Raw genomic sequence first — 6,154 nt, 5'->3', positions numbered from 1 at the left:
ATGGTCACATTTACATTCCATATTCCTAGGAAAGAACTCAAGAGTTGTGAATTTACCACTGTTTTGCCATTTCCTTGGACTCTCCATGTGCTTTGTATTTTATTGTATAATGAAATCGTATATTAAATTATTCCACTAATTTTTCAAGTGTGTACACATGTAAGCATACATTGTTAAGTATTGACTGTCACCATATAACAGTATTCATTTATTTTAGCATTAAGTAGACATAAACCTAGATAGATAGACATCACTTGATTGCTCCTTTGGTAAAGCAATCACACTCATCTAGTTCTTTGTTTTGGACATATGTACTTAGGGCAAGTAATAATAGAAAAAATGAACTTAACGTGTTAAAGAAATATGCCTTTTGACAGCATCAAGAACTGCAATAACAACAGATATGGCCAGGAGGGATCACTACTACACTGTTGGTGGGAGTGCAAACCACTATAGAAAGCAATATGGCAGTTCCTCAAAAGACTAAACATATGACCCAGCTATTCCACTACTTGGCATTTATCCAATCATCCAGAAACAAGGACATACTAAATCCACTACCACAACAATGTTCATTGCAGCACTATTTACCATAGCAAAAAGATGGAACCTACACAGATGACCCTCAGTGGATGAGAGGATCAACAAATTGTGTTATTTATATAGAATGGAATTCTATGCTGCTGTCAGAAAGAATGACATCTTCCCATGTGTAAGGAAATGGAAAGACGTAGAAAAATCATATTAAGTGAAGTAAGGCAGACTCAAAGGAACATAGGCTCAATGGTTTCCCTCATTTGTCATAATCAGTAGAAATCTTGGGCTCTCCTAGCAGAGATTTACAATAGAACAAAACCTATACATAATGCCATATAGTCTGACAATAAATGAAAGGACCTCCAGGGTATAGAAACAAAAGCCATATACTGAGTGATTGTTGTCCTTAATGTACTATGTTATCTCTCATCTCTTTTGCTGTCCCTTGGTTAACTCATATTGTTATAGTATTTCACCTTGTTATCTGATATATTGTGTATTTGCATTTTTGGTTATTTGAAGTTGGATAGGGAAGTGTGAAAAACAAGATGAGGGGTGGGTGTTGGGGGAGGGGAATGGGGACCAAGACATGAGAAAGGGTAGCAATGTTTGTGAAGTAATGCACCTTCTGTCTGGTGAATATAAGGTAACCCTTCTATTAATTACAGTAAAAAAATGTGTTAAAAAGTTTATAAACAATTTCTCTTTTTAGCTATTTATTTTCTTTTGTTTTATTTTCAGAGTGATATATAGCAGGGTAACAGTTATGTTGGTCAAGTAGTGGGTACATTACTTCTTGAACATTGATACCCCTTCCCATGTTTTTCTTCCACTTTCCCTCCCTCCCGCCTGCTCCCAATCATCTTCTTTTTTTTTAAATAAATATTCTGATTTTTAGTTTTATTTTATTTATTTATTATTTTGCCAGTCCTGGGCTTGAGCTCAGCACCTGAGCACTGTCCTTGGACTTTTCTCAAGGCTAGAGCTCTACCACTTGAGCCTCAGCACCACTTCTGTTTTTTTTCTATGGATGTGGTACTGAGGAATCAAACTCGGGTCTTTGTGCATGTTAGGCAAGCACTCTACCACTAGGCCAAACTCCCAGCCCTCAAATCATCTTTTTGTCCTCCTTTCCTTCTATATTTCAGATACACAAGTAAACATGTATACAATATAGGAGGTAACAAAGTCAGATACAGTAACAACAGGGATGCATCTTAAGGGAAACAAAGAGAAAGATATAACTTCATAGTACATTAAGAACAATAATTACAGAGATAACCCTCTTGTTTCCATATTTTGCAGTTTATTTTGCTTAGCTTGAGCTATTGTGATCTTCTGCTGGGAATATCCTAAATGTGTACTAATGCTTACACATGAGGGAAACCTTGGAGCCTATATTTCTTCGAGCCTGGCTTATTTTGCATAATTTTTCCAACCTTTTTCATTTCCTTACACTAGGGCAATGTCATTCCACTGTGAATAAATACCACATGTTCTCCATCCATTCATCTACTGAGGGGCATGTGTGTTGATTCCACATCTTAGCTCTGGTAAATAATGCTGCAATGAACACAGTTGTGCTCATGGCTTTAGTATGTCCTTGTTTCTGGACATTTGGGTAAATACCACAGATTGGGATTGCTGGGTCATAGGAGAGCTCTATTTTTAGTCTTTTTAAAAAATTAATATTTATTTATTTTATTTTTAAAAAATTTAATGACATCGATTTTTATATCATATTTCAAATGTTATGTTTAACAAACAAGTATTCAAGAAGGGAATCGTTAATGCACTATGCGGAGGTATTTTTCTCTTTTTTTGACTGATGATTAATCTCATGTGGTTACTGCTTCTGACTTTGTTACCTGGTATACTATATATACACTTATTTGTTTATTGGAAATAGGGAAGGGAGGGGGAAAACAAGATTATTGGGAAGGGAAGGGGAAAGGGGAAGGGGTTCAAAAACATGAGAACTTATCAGAAGAAGAGATTAAAATGGCAGAAAAGCATATGAGAAAATGTTCATCACCCATAGTCATAAAGGAAATGCAAATAAAAACAACCCTAAGGTACCACATTACCCAATAAGAATGGCCAAGATTTTGAACTCAGAGAATGACAGTTGCTGGCAAGGTTGTGGGGAAAAAGGAACCCTACTACACTGCTGGTGGGAATGTAAACTAATTCAGCCACTCTGGAAAGCAGTGTGGAGGTTTCTTTTTCTTTTTTTTTTGCCAGTCGTGGGCTTGAGCTCAGGGCCTGAGCACTATCCTTGGACTTTCTCAAGGTTACAGCTCTACCACTTGAGTCTCAGCACCACTTCCAGCTTTTTTCTATGCATGTGATAGCAAGGAATCAAACCCAGGTCTTCATGCATGCTAGGCAAGCACTCTACCACTAGGCCAAACTCCCGGCAATGTGGGGAGGTTTCTTAAAGAACTGACAATTGACCTTCCCTACTATCCTGCCATACCACTTCTGGGTATCTACCCTGAACATCATAACCCAAGATATGATAAGGACAACTGCTCAGCTATGTTCATCTCTGCACTATTCAAAATAGCCAGGCAATGGAGACAATCCAGATGCCCTACTGCAGATGAATGGATACAGAAAATGTGGTATATATACACAATGGAATTCTACATAGCCTACAGACAAGTTAAAATAATGCCATTCACAGGGAAATGGATGAATCTAGAGCAAATCATGTTGAGTGAGACAAGTGAAGACCTAAGGAACAAAAGGCGCATGGTATCCTTAATATGTGCTATTAAATCCAAAGAGTGCAAGAGGGAGGACTCAATATCTGCATACCCAATGCTATGGACATGGTAATGGAAATATAAACATAAGTATATAGACATAAAAACCCATGACTCTATAGACATAATATTTTATATTCTAAAATTAATATGTTTCTATGACATACAAACCCTTAGTCTAATTTTGATTAAGTTCTAAATACTAAGTTCCAGTGATTGTAAATAGAGATTCCCTTCTTGAACACTTGTTTGTTAAACCTGTCATTTAAAATATGATGTAAAAATCAACGTTAATAAAGAAAAAAATGAAGCCACAAAAGAAGAAGAAGAAAAACATGAGAAGAGGTATCCAGGTTTGAGAAGTAATGTACCCTCTATCTGACCAAGATAACTGTAACCCCTATATACATTATCCTGACAATAAAATACAATACAAACAATAAGTTTTGATATATTTATAGGCTTTTCTACCTTACTCTTTTTTTCTCCTTCAAACACTAACCAGAGGAAATGAGCTAAATATTCATGAGGAAATGAGGAAATATTGATTTGGACGTCGTTAAAAGCATATAAGTAGTGGTGAGTCATATCCTGGAGAAAAGCAACATTATTGAGTAGAGATTGAGTCATTAAATCTGGATTTCTTAGTAAGTTTAATGGCACTGCAGAGACTCATGTGCCAAATTTTCCAATGTAAGAAATTATTTTGTGTTCATTTTTAATTATTTATTGGAACACAACAGATGAGCTTTGTTTACAATATGTAATATACATAAGCATTAATATGTGGTTTATTTGCAAGATGAATCTAGACTGAACAGACCATGGACACTTGTTTGTCCTCTTGAACTTAATATAGAACAGTTTGGCTATATTTAATTTTTATTTTTTCATATGTTTTATTGCGATTAATAGAAGGGTTACATTATGTTCACCAGATAGGAGGTGCATTACTTCACAAATGTTGATACCCTTTCTCATGTCTTGGTCCCCATTTCCCTCCTCCTCCCCCCCATCTTGTTTTTCCCCCCTTCCCTTTCCTATTTCAAATATCCAAATAAAGATATATACAATATATCAGATAACAAGGTGAAATACTGTAACAATATGAGATAACCAAGGGACAGAAAAAGAGATGAGAGATAACATAGTACATTAAGGACAACAATCACTCATTATATGGCTTTTGTTTCTATACTCTGGATCTACTTTCATTTAGTGTCATACTGCATTGCCTTATGTATCTAGGTTTTGTTCTATTGTAAATCTCTGGTAGGAGAGCCCAAGGTTTCTACTGATTATGACAAACCTCATTTGTCATATGTTTAGTCTTTTGAGGAAACATCATACTGCTTTCCATAGTGGATGAATGAGTTTACACTCCCACCAACATTGTAGTATTGATCCTTCTGGCCACATCCCCACGAGCATCTGTTATTAGATTTCTTGATAATAGGGGCCATTCTAATTGGAGTGAGGTTGAACCTCAGAGTTGTTTTGATTTGCGTTTATTTCATGGCCAGAAATGTCGAGCATTTCTTCATTCTTACTTCCTCTTCAGAGAAGTCTCTCTTCAAGTCTGTAGCCCACCTTTTAATGGGATGGTTGTTTCTTTGAGGATTTGTTTTTGAGAGATGCAATCAATATTTTGGGCTGTAGCTATATTTTAGACAGGACGCCCTTGTCTGTTGTATGGCTGGTGAAAATATCCCATTCTATTTGCATTGCATTTATCTTGCTAGCTATGTCCTTTTCCATACAGCAGCTGTGCAGTAATGCAGTCCCCTTTGTTCAACCTTTCTTTCTTTTATTGTGTTTCTGAACCTTTATTAAACTTTTGACTTTTGAATCAACCTTTTAGCTTTGAAGGGATATTTCTCAAGGCAAGTCACAAAATATAAGTTTCTCTATACTTTTGCCACTTTAGGACAAGAATTTCTTTTACATTTTAAAACATGTCCTCATTATCATATTGCTAATTTTTATATACATGTGCTTGAATAGCAAATATGACATTTAGATTCATATATACATCTAGTGATTAACTTGTATTGCTTTTCATCTATTTTTTTGGTAGTTGGCTTGAACTCTGGGCCTGGATACTATCCCTGAGCTCTTCAGCTCAAGGCTAGCACTCTACCACTTGAGCCACAATGGTTTTCTGGTGGTTAATTGGAGATAAGAGTATCAGGGACAATTTGTGCCAAGACTGGCTTTGAACTGCAATTCTCAGATCTCAGACTCCTGAGAGGTACAAGTGTGATCCACTAGCACCCAACGTTTGTCATGTTTTTCCCTATTCATTCTTTTTTTATGAAAAGAACTCACACTTTTTTTTGTTTTCCTAGTATTTTGAGATATGAAATCACTAGTATCCATGTATTCATCCTGAACTGTTATAGAATATAGAATCATCTATTCTTCTGAAGAAATAAGTGGTGTCAGTATTTACCCCTCTTCTTTCCCTTAGTCTCCCTTGGTCAAGTAGTGTCAACTTCTATGGCATCCATTTTTTAAATTCCATCTATTATTCTGTGAGGCATTTGCTCCTCTGTTATTAACCTCTATTATTTTATACACTGGTCATAAGGTGTATAAACGTTGAAGTAAATGTCTTTTTTTCATTAATACTGCATAGTGTTCAATTGTGTTTGTATATCGCATTTTCTTTATCCATTAATTTACAGATGAACATACAGGTGGATTCTATACTGACTTTTTACAAATATGGGCATGTAAGTGTTTTCTCTATATATTGTTAAAAATGCACTTTGGTATACCCAGAGAAAGGGTTATAGGTTCCGTAATAGTTCTATTATTAATTTCCAGTTTTTAATAAAAGAAGC

This window comes from Megascapheus bottae, chromosome 1 (assembly GCF_031878675.1).
Source record: "Megascapheus bottae isolate mThoBot1 chromosome 1, mThoBot2.hap1, whole genome shotgun sequence".
NCBI classification, from domain to species: Eukaryota; Metazoa; Chordata; class Mammalia; order Rodentia; family Geomyidae; genus Megascapheus; species Megascapheus bottae.
Note: the sequence above shows the minus strand (reverse complement) of the source record.